This window comes from Meleagris gallopavo, chromosome 7, assembly GCF_905368555.1.
Source record: "Meleagris gallopavo chromosome 7, MGAL_WU_HG_1.1, whole genome shotgun sequence".
Classification (NCBI taxonomy): Eukaryota; Metazoa; Chordata; class Aves; order Galliformes; family Phasianidae; genus Meleagris; species Meleagris gallopavo.
The window spans coordinates 28,405,237-28,417,446 of record NC_139410.1 but is presented as its reverse complement, the minus strand read 5'-3'; positions in this window follow the sequence as shown (position 1 = coordinate 28,417,446).

Here is a 12,210-nt window from a genome sequence, read left to right as displayed (position 1 = left end):
AAAAAAAAGGATCAAAACCATTAACAAATCTTCTTCTGCTACTATTACCTCATTATGACACTAGTAGCACACCCTTAAGACGTTCTGAACTATCTAAAAGCTGCTTTAGAATGCAGCTATTAGCTATATAGTGCCTGAGTAGACATAAACTGATTTATTGATACATTAATGCATTCTGAAATGGAAGATGCCCAAAGAGCCTATTAGGAATTTTAGCCTGCCAGCAACTTAACCCTAAATGGAAAGCAAACTTTGCTATTTTCTTTCTTTCTACTCCCTCCATCATCAAATTACTTCCAGGCAGATTCTCACATAATCCAAACTAACACTAGAACAACATCTTTCTAAGTGTCAAAACTTGCTTATAGTAAGGCAAACGTTTGACAATTTGTGGAAGAGCACCATCTGGTGACATCAGCCACAGCTCAGTGCTATTCTGCTATTCGTATTGTTTGGGTAGAGGATGTATTTTGGAAAGCCTGTTCTAATATGCTTTAATACGTCATTCAATTAGACATAAGGAAAACAAGAGTGAGTGTGCTTAAAAAAATCTGAGCTGATGGTGGCTGTATTTCTTCTGTCCCTTGAGTCATCAAAAAGTTCTCATAATTTAAATCAAGCATTCTCTGAGTTGTTCTCAGCCATTTTTAGGCAGCTTTGGAGCAGATTTTATGGGCCCCATGAAATGCAAGTTTTATTGCACTGGACATTTCAAGGATTTCTATGTGTGATCTGAGTATTTTTATATTTCTTTTCAGTGTTCAAGGAGCTTGGCTTAACTGTCTTTTCAAAGATTTTCTTTTCCCATAGAAATGATTATTAAGAAAAATGAATTATCTTCTGTATATCCAGAGGTAGGGGGAAAGAATGGATTATAACCTTGTCTATCATTTGTTAATCATAACTAATTTCAGCACAAACTGAACCTGAATATGCAAATAAAATATATTTCTTTTTTTTCTGAATAGATTCTTTTTCACAGTGGTGATGGCATCTATTTCATTCCAGTTCAAAGGGAAATTAATGTAAGTACAGATAGAAATTGATAAGAGCAATTAGTAATTACAGTAGACTAATTACTTAGGCACTTTCTAAAATTTTAGTTTTCAAAGAACAAGTTTTGCAAGGCTTTGGTTTGTGCAGACCTACTGTCTTGTACTTCAGAAGCCATGCAAAACCCCTAAAGATCAGGGAACCTTGCCAAAAATTAGATAAAGATCAAGAATTTGGAAACCATGGAAGTTCTTAACTGTTACATAAGTCTCTTAAGTATATAGTTTGTGAAAATTTCATGGTCACATAATTACCAAGTTATTTTTTAACTTACCACACAATCACAGTTCACATAATATTAATTTCGGTAGTTGATGAGTTGAAGAAAAATCACTTATGCTAAATTAGAAATAAGGTCCATCAGAGAGGGTGAGGGAGAAAAAAGTTACATCTCCAGAAGTCTTAGCTTCCAACTTATAGGGTTCTAAGGCTTCTCAGAAGGCAAAATACAAAAATAGGAAGCAAGAGAGACCCAAATCCAGAAGGCTCAATAGTTAAAAGCCCACCTGGTAAGGTTCCATTAACAGTGAAAATTCATTAATTTCAGCTGTCTCTGAAGCTGACTGTGCAGAGACAATAAGCAAGTCTGCATCCACTCACAACCTCACCTAGTGGCAAGAGTGGATGTACATTGCATTGCTTGCAACTGTTTCTACATCACTGGAGGTTCTTTCTTTTAGAATCGGGTATCTGTGATTCAGCTGTACCAAAGATCACTTGCCAGAAAGGGAAGATCCTTCTTCAGCAGCTCTGCAAATGTTCCACACACAGTTGTTTTGTTTCCTGCATGCCATGGATATGGACATCGTGCTGTGCATCTAATGGTGGCCTTGGATGCATGCTCTGTATTCTACATTTCCTGCTAAGTCCCAGTCACGCAGGTAAGCACATTGCTGCTATTTTTCTCTCACCGCCTTCATCAGAAATGAATCTACTGACCTGAGCCTGCATCCCTCTGAAACTGTTCTGTTGCTGATTAAAGGATGGGATGTTTAGTAAACAAATCAGACACACCTCTTGGATATGGCATCGCCAGTGTTTCTAGACAATGGACATTAAAAATTCAATCTCCATAAATAACGTAATCAACTTAAATGAGATGATATAATATATCTAAATTATATATCAATACAAAGCTTTTTTTCTATCTGCTTTTGGCTTTTGAGCCCTTGGAGTGCTTCTCCCCACCCCCAGTAAAATGAAGAAATGTTTGTTTCTTAATTAAAACAGAGACTTTCACCTAATCTCTCGATTCCAGGAGCTGGGCTTTAAACAAACACTGAATATTGCAAGGGCCCATAATATAAATAGGGAGAACTAGCAGTACCTTATTACACAGCCTCACATCCTCTAAGCAGGGCCACCTAGGATAAAAATTCACCTCCAAGAATGTTAGCATTTTTCTTATCAGTCAACCCATAAGCAGCAGTTTGGTTGACTCCAGTGACTGTGTTGGATTTTTTTTATAGTTCAAAGCTAATGAGGTCTTTTTGTTGTAGAATTCTCCTAGCAATTTCTCTGCTGTCTCCAGCAGTTCATATTCTTGTGAGTTTGAAAAGCTTGAAGTAATGTTTGGAATTATACTGTGTATCCCCAAAGCATGCCCTCTTATCAGTGACTATTCCTTCTAGAAATGGTTGGAAAAGGATGCCGAGTAACTTCCACAACTTTTACAATGAGGTAAAACATTCCTACAGACAGGCTAACAGTTGGGTTATGTTGGAGGCTGTCCAGACTAGTTTGGTTCAAATGGCAATTAAAATCACAGCTCATTCACAAAGCAATCATTAAAGCTGCCTCCAGCAAGCTCTGCTTCCCATTACTGCTGCTCTCTTACTTAGTGTCTGTGTTACTTTTGCATAGTATGAGAAACAAATGTGAAGCTACATCTTATCTCCTAGATCTGCCTCTGTGCAGGGAATATAATCACCTGCCAGCTTTCTATGTCTTGGCAATGCTCTTAGGACTTGATGGGACTCTTTTAGCACCACACCCTTGGTTAGTATTAGCTATGGCTGCAGATATGCATTGCTTCTCTTATTTAGGCTTTTTGCAAAATAGAAACCCATCCACTGCTGTAGATGGATTCAGCAGAAATGATTTCCTTTTGCTGATGGGAAGCTGAGCAGCAAGCTCTGTATGGTCGGTGTGGGGCAGAAGCACTGAGTGGCAGCACTGAGTAATTCTTCCACTGGGAAGTGCAGCTGCCAGGTTTACTTCAGGCACAATTCCACAGGGAGAATAATTAACCTTTCACCAAGATCTTAAAGCCACTTCTCTCTCTAATCTCTTCTGGCAAGGCTCTCTCCCAAATCTCTTTCTACTGAAGTTTTTTAAAATACCAGACAATGCCTTTTCTCTTTTGTCAATCTATGCTTTCCTAGCTGTCTGCCTTGTAGTCAGTCCTTCTGCTGTTCTCTCCCTTAGTATAGCAGAAAATATCCTGTATTTTTTTATTCAGAAAGCAAGCTGAAATGAACTGCGAGTGCTGTATCAGAGCATCACATCAGGACTTACCTGCCTTTATCTCTGCAGGTGTATGAAGCAAGGCAGCGTGCTGTGGAACAGAGACGTGGTGCAATCAGCTTAAGCAGGAGAATAGTTGAGCTGCTCTTAGCAACAGTCAGAGTGCTGAGCTGCAAGAGAGGGAAAAAAAAAGTCTGCTTTCAGTACAGTGAAGTGAATTCAGGGGTCCAAAATCAGATGGTAAGCAGGACTATTGTGCCTTGCAGTGTCAGAATGCCAGTTATGAGCTACAGACTTGGTAGCAGAATCAGAATTTCCAAGGCTAAACCAGTTCTCAAGAGACTCTGGAATACTGAAAAGCTGCTGCACACATGCTGGATGGTTGTGCAAAGAACTGGCTGCTCACACAGAAGAAACTACAGAAAAGAAGAAAGGTGTTGTGAAAAGGTTAAAGTTAGGACTATTACTTTAAACATTTTATAGAGAAATAGTTACTGAGAAATAAAAGGCAAAGAACAAGTCGCTACCCTTTGACCTTATTCAGCTCTAGACTGACCTCTTTATGAAGTTTTTCCCTTATCTTTCATTTAAGAGGTGGAAGATGAGTATTTTGTTCCATGGTCTATGCAGGGGAGAGACATGGACATGAGTCTATCCACCAGAACACACTCTGGCGCTAACAGGGAGCCCAGTGCTGGATAATACAAGTCTGTATCATGCTTCAGGGCATGTTGCTCTACTTGGGAACTGGTGTGCTTGTGTTCCATTTTGAAGCTTTTCCACTGAATTCCATAACAAATTCACTCAATTTCTAAGGCAAAATAAGATTTTTCTAACTGCTAACTCTGCACTTAGGGTATCTGAAAATTGAGTTACATTTTTTTATGCCTTGTAGTTCATAACACAGCTTTGATAGCAACTGATAATCTGAGATCAGGACTGAACTGCAATTTTATTGCTAAGGCATAAGGGGAGATAGACTGCATCTTGCTTTTTCTGCAGCTATATTGATTATCAAGCTTTTTAGTAATTAAAAAAAAAAAAAACAGCAAAGAAGCAAGGAGATAGTAGGTGTTGCCATGGGGAAAGAGTTAATACTGGTGTAGTAACTGCTTCAGCAAGAGCATACCCCAGGCACTGCAGAGGAAAACAACTAATTGCAGTAAATGTAATATCATCATTTGATTTTCAAGGCCATCAGATTAACTATCTAAACAGAGTATTTAGGTTAATTTTAAAAGATCTCTTTAGCTTGCACAGCAGTATTACTGAGTCTCATCCAAATCCTGCTGAGGTCAAAGTAAAGATTTCTGTTGCTTTGTCTTACACCAAGGCAAAGAATTAAGTCATTTTCTTTTACAGACCTGTTATCTCTAACTATACCCAGCAGCGATGAAATATTTTGTACTGTTAACATGTTTTTCATAATATAACTCTATTGTTTGAATTCATAGTCTTTATATACAGTCCTCATTTCCTATCCTTTCCTCATTCTCTTCTCCTTGATGTGGTATACTTCTGGTTGTTAAACACAATGAAAATGCCAGCATCAGGTAATAATAATAGGACTGGAAGAAAACTACCTGACATACTGAATGATGTGAGCTATGATGCATCTAATCTGGTTATCTCTGCCTAATATAGTGCTGGTATTTCCATTGCACTGAATGAGAGATATTATAATTACTGGTTACTTTTCATGCTGTTCCTCTAGGTTCTTTTAAACTAGTTGGAAAAGATGGGATTTTTCAGGGTCTGTTGGAGGCAAGACAGGGCAATAATGCTGGAAAGAGAACATGAGCAAGGCTTATTCTCTAGGGAGGAAAGTGCAAGAAGAGGCAAAGAATGGCATCACTTAGGCTGGTGTTCTGGAGTTGTGACAAGACATGGCTGGGAAAAAAGCTCCCTTGAGTGAAGTATGAGCCTGCACAAGGGCAGGATTGCTTCTGCTTTCATAATCACTGGCCACTTGAACACTTTGGTAGGAACACAGCATCTTTTGGTCTATGAGAATATCCCCTGACATTATGTCCCATGGGACACCAACCCTATTAGCAAACATTTTTCTCTTGCCCTTTACAGCACTTTCAGACCTCGAAGCTGGAATTGATGTGACACTGCCCATGCACCTTTCCCAGCCTGAGGTCCGAGTTCTCTTCCAGCAGCAGATGGCAGTGAAGTTCAACAAATAGGCGAAATAATCTCAGCGTATGTTTTTCCGGCTGGCTGGTACTGCTGCAGTTCATTCCTGGAGCTCAGTGCATATTCACAGCCTGCAAGGTTCATTTCCAGAGCATGGAGCACCCGTGGGATGACTAAGGCACATTGAGGGAGAAATATTCATTCATTAGTTGCTGATGTAATCCAAGTCATGTTTATTTCTTTGTGATGATTTTGATCATAGAAACAGTAGAACATAGAGGCTCTGCTAGCATTTCTTAAGTCTGTATTTAAAACCTATGTGCATCTTCACAGATGAGGATGAAGCTCAGTTGCAAGTGAGTAAACTTTCATTCTTTATTATTATATGTTTAGTATCTTGTGCTACATTTGAGAGAATTTGGATATATCACCATGGGTGGCTTTAAAACTTGTGATGCCATTTCTTTCAGCACCACAAAAGCCACGTGAAAGGGTTAATGATGACTTGGTTTAAAGCCACGAGAACAAAATAATGAAGAGAAAAACTTTTGGAGCTTTGCCTCGCACTTTAAATTAATCTTCCTGCTGATGGAAGGATGGTAGGAGGGGATGTTTGTTTTCTAATTTCCAGCAGGCAAATGATGGAGATGTCAGTGGAGATATTTGATTGCAGCTTTTAAAATCCTTGCCTAAAGTGAAAAAAGGATGAAGAAATAGTAGTGATGTCTGCTTAATGCTTTCAACATGTTAGATCTGTAGCAGTATCATGACAGATCATGCTTCCAGGCTTTGGGCTTTCTTACATCATCACGTACAACACCTATCTCTCACATTCACTGCTCAGCATGTGATCCACCTGAGGAACCCACCATGACTCCCCTCCGTCACAGCCCATGGCATTACACTGAGGGGCACAGGGCAGCCAAGGCCCAGATCTCTATTTCAAAACCTGTCCAAGAAATTAGCAAGCCCTGGCTGAAACTCAGCTACTAACAGTGCTGGCTCAAACATAAATGCAGTGGCAGCAGAACAAGTGGATCCTTCTTCATCTCTCCTTTTGGGCCATTAACACAGCATGGAGTCAGACTCTGTAGCCCTAAGAGTGGAAGAGTGGGACTACCTGGAGAAGAGAGAGCTTCCAGATTGCTCTCAGTTCTCCATCACCCTTATTGTAGAAACATAACTACATATTTGCTTTTCAAGCTCACATTTGCACATATCATAGCCTGAATATGCTTTTAATCTTCCAGCTATATTAGAATTTTTGTTTAAAAAATGCACATGACATCCCACTAGACATATTTATAACAAGGAAGGGCACAGGTTTCAATCATGGGTGAAGGAGCAGTGTTGTTCAGCTGTCAATCAGTCTATGCTCAAAATACGCTGAGCATCAATTGCTTTTTAAGTTATTTACTGTGACTTATGTATCTGCCAATAAATCTAAAATACAAATCAAAGAATATGCAGTTCAAGTATATCCATAAGTGTAGCAGAAAAGATTGCTAACTAGCTTTGATTGCCAAAGCTGATGTCATTTCCTTGTTGAGAAAAATACTGAGGTCCATAAATTATTTTTATCACCTCTGGGGCAATGCAAACAGTTTCCTACAGACGCTGAAAGTATTATATGTTTTTTATTTAATATCAGAGCACTACTTTTACACAGCTCTTAAAATATGAGGACCGAGGTACTGCTTGTGTTTTAAGGCCCCAATTCAGCAACATATTAAAACAGATACCTCAGGACCTGACATTAAACACGTGCCAAAGTGCTTTGTTGCATAGTCATAGATTGCTGAACTGGAGCCTAAAGCCTACATCTTTTCCCCATGAAATTCAGAATTTACCTTCCAATTTCTTACAGGGTAAACAAGGCACTTATTCAAACATAATATCAATAAACATTTGGAAACATTTTAAGAGGCCTGTCTTCAGGAGATCAGGAGTGAGCAAAAGCTCTGGAGGTAAACCCTGATGGAGATGAAAGGTGACGAAACATCTTCTTGCAACAGCCTAAGTGGTGTTTATTTAAGGCTTTAGTTAGCACAGCTTTCACGAGGAAAATAAAAATACATTGAACACGTTGAGAACATAAGTATGAGTGGTGAACCTCCTACAGAGAACTTTGGAGAAAACACTGAATTAACTTACAGTACATTTGTTAAACATGAGCAGCTCTAATAATGACATTTCATTTAACAATGCCCTTTGTCTTTTCAGTTCATCAGTTACCTATTTCAGTAATGAACTGCAGTCATACCATTCTGATTTTCTCCTAATGTAAAGGCTGAGATCACTTCACTTGCAGTGGAGCATGATGCTATTATTCAGTTTGTGGCTTAGGAAAAAAGCTATAGAATATATCACAATTGTAATTGGCCAACAAATATTAAAGTCTGTGATTGGTAAGGACACCTATAATTTAATTTAGGTTTTAATAGGAACAAGTAATTTTTTTTTTTTTAATTTTTTTAAGAAAGAAAGAAAAAGAGAAGAAAAAGAAAGAAATGGTTGACACTGCCCAGGATATCTATTTCATGAGCAGAGCAGTAGGTGTTCAGCTGGGAAAAAAAAATGAGCCATGTGTTAAACGTTATTTTAATTTTTTATCAGCAGTCCATGCATAGAACTTAACAGCAACATCTAGTTAGGATTCATAGTCTCAAAATGGACTTACCTGCACTGTTTAAGGAGGATTTTTTACAGGACTGGAGGAAGTCAGATAAAGTGGGCAACAGCCCACCCTGTACTGTGTAAACATGAAGCAGATAAAAATACCACAGGTCTACATTGTGTGATCCATAATTGTCACAAGGGGCAATGGGGCCTACTTACACACATTTGCCTACCTCTCTTTTGGGGTTTCTTAAATTTCAAAAGCTTTTTATTGCCTTTCCAGATGCAGGGGAGACATTTGAAGCAGACTGCTATTTTCACTGCCCTATTTGCTGTGATCCACTCAAAATATTTCCAGAGCTCCCCAAAAAATTTAATTAGCAAAAGCTGATGTTCAGCACTTCATAATTTTTCCCCAGCTGAACCAAATCTGCACAATTTACAATAGATCTCTGGAAAGCCGCTTTTTTACCACATGCTGCATCTATAGATCTCTCTCAATTACCCACAGTAAATTTAGGCATTGTACAAGAGCAAATTTTACAGTCCATGAAGAGATGAAGTGAAATCTAGATGAAATTCATTGTGACAGATTCTCAGTTAGTGCCCTGATGTGTCTGTATTACAGAAGATAGACATTCTATTAGCATGGAAGCTCCCATAATGGACTGTGAATCATTTCAGGTAATAGAGATGCCAACTGGAATGACTGAAAAGCACTATTGAATTCCATTAGAGCTCTTTGTTTTTAAATCAGTCATTTCTCTGAGAATATCCAACTATATACTTCTTGACCCTAGCTGAGAGTAATAATTGTGAACTAATATTACAAAACATTAATCTGAGTTACTGTTCAATTAGTGTTTCTGTTAGAGGGTTATTTTTATGCTGCAGACGTGAAGCAGACTGGCTTGTATTACAAATATGTATTTGGACTCAAGCAAGTGCAGAATGCAATTTTCAGTTATATTTCTATCCCCACTGTATTCAGTCTCATCTCATTAGCTGTAAAAAGACTTGGGTATTGGCTTTTCTTTTTCCGAAGTCATCCTACCAGGGTTAAATAACTATAATCAACAAATCTATAAAGGTAAACATTTTTATAAAGGACGCCACAAATAGTCTTCTTTCATTTAGGTGCTCGGTTAATTACGAGCAAAATAACGAACACCATATCCTGCTACCCAAACAGCTCCACCTTATCTATCAATCACGTATGATTTATCAGACTTGATAATTGCTTGGATAATTAACACAGAACTTGGTTTACTTAGTGTGCTGAAACCTCAGAAATGCCTGCATAATTGCCATTTGTGTAGTAGATGAAGTTATGAATAATTCTTTCTCACATAAATATGAAGGCTGTGCAGGCAGTGCACATTTCCTCACCCGTCGCCATTAATGCAGATATCATGTCATACAAGTGGTACGGCATTGTCACATGCCTTCTGCTGACTACACACATAGTTATAGCAATTAAAATACGTATTTATAAATATAAGGCAAAAAATCTTCCCTCTGTAAGTAATATGAGCTTCCTTCATGAGGAAGTACAGAAGGAAGACTGAAGGAAAATTAGTCTATTCAGTACGGTGGCAACAGGATCTGAATCTCTGTAATATTCTCACATAAATCCTTTGGGAAGACTTTAAAAAGAGTAGGCTCTATATCTTCTGTCCACGATCATCTATTTTCCCATCAGAATGAGCAACATTATCCTTACATGCAGAGTATCTGTGTCTACAGCTTGAAAATGAGACTCTCCTTAATGTTGTAATGACAGGTGTAAGATTAACTTTGTTAGGTGTCTAGCCACTCATGCAAACTAAATTAAATTAATGGAACAAATTTCTCTCATAATTAAGATAAAAATTCATGTCAGCTGTAACCTTGCTGTACACTAATTATATACAAATGATTTATCATCTGCTTCGCCCAGAATATTAATCCTCAACTCATTGATAACTGCAGCCAGTGTTAAGAGATGAGAGTTGATTAACTATGACAGATTGGGCAACCACAGCTCCAAGTGCCTGAACAACCAGTAAAACCAATAATATTCAAATAGCATTTCTTATTTAAAAATGCATTCCCGTGGAAACTGATGCATGTTTAATGAGGGATATGGAGATTATTTCCGTAACGACTGATATTGGAGCAGTGGGAAGAATTAATCGATAACAATTAAGCCCGTGGCCTGGTTAAGCTATGGTTCTATAAAGTGGGTTGTATACACATTAGTGAGATACCAGTTTGGGCTCTGTTACACATAATATCTTCATGCAAGACTCTTTTTTTTTTCCTACTGCAGAAAGTATCGCATCGTTTACGTGTTACGTGTTCTTTAACAAAAAGAAGATGAAATGATGCTGCCAACATTCCTTTGAAAGCCCAAATGGGAACTCTAGTGATAATTAAGCTATGGAAAATGGTACCTTGTTATGAAAAGAAAAAAAAAGAGAGAGAGAGAGAGAGAGAGAAAGAAAGAAAAAACAACTCTTGAAGCATCATATGTGAAAGAGGATAATCTTTGATCTCCTGAAATATGACATAATACTTCTAATTTAAATGACAATTATTAAAATTAACTTGTGAAACCTTCAAGGAAAAGCTCTTACTGAATAGCTGACATATTTTGGAGAAAATTCATGGTTAATAATGTATCTTTTAATGAATTAAAAAAAAAATGTAAAGTTGCAGACATTAAAGATTTACAGGTTTGGGCTTGGATATTTTTGGTATTAATTCTATCTCCTCATGACAGCTCTTTTCTTTTATACTAATTGCTCATTGAGACTGCAAGAATTCCTGTCAGAATGAAGGAAAAAAAGTCTTCTGTACCTAGGCATTAATAAGACATAGCAAGCAGCCGGATGAACTAAGTAATATTGCTGTAAATTAATTATCTCCCTGAAAAGTTGGTGTGTCTGAAGCTGAGCTAAGTGTGGAAAAGAAAACTAATTGCTACCATGAAGCTGAAGGTAATTATGAAGTTAGCACAGAGTGGGAATTTCTCTCCCGCCTGGTAAGCTGGACGAGCCATGTGGAATCCCGGTGGGCTTTGGGTGTTGGGGTGAGCAGAGTGAATTTGGTGTGAGTCGCACCAAAGTGGTGTGAATCTGACAGAAAGGAAGAAAATCAAGATGTTGGCTTGTCTCCTATGGCTGCTCAGTGGCTGGATGTTAGAGCCACCCTCTTTAGGCTGCTAACGTAGTGGGGTGACTCCTATTCCTTGGCACGTTTCACATGTAAGTTTGAACCTTTTCTTGAGCTCACATTTTCCTTAGAATCCACTCACAGTGTTCTCAGACAATGTCTGAACCACCGTTCTCACAAGTAAATATTCTTTTTCTTGATCATGGTCCTTTGCAGCCTCCAGTGCCATGAGGGAATTTTTTGTTTTAGACATTTTTCTTCTGTCCCTCAAGAGAAATTACAGTTCCATTTAAATGAAAAAGAAAATAGTAACTTTATGGGAAATAAAAATTCAAACATTTCTTTTTCTACATTTCTAGAAATCTCAGGGCTAATTGCCTTTGAATCTGTAAGTACAGATAATGAGAAGAATCATATGTATATGGAATTGAAGAGAATAGGTGCAGAGCAAGTCAAGCATATCATGATATCCAACATCAGAATTAATTTGGAGTTGGATATCAACTTTAAATAAGTAAAAATTCCATAATTTTTTTCATCAACTTATTCTTTGGGGATACACATCTGCTACAAGACTAATCAACTGTAGGACATTGCTGGTCCTCTATGCCACTGCTAGTGAAATAACACGTACATGGCAGAGCAGAGGTGCATTATCAGCACTGGAGGCCAGACAATGCTCTATGCTTTGCTATCAAGGTTCAGGGCAAAAGGACTTGTGGAAAATGACCATCAGGTCTTTAAGATTATAATAAGAATACATACAAAGAAAGC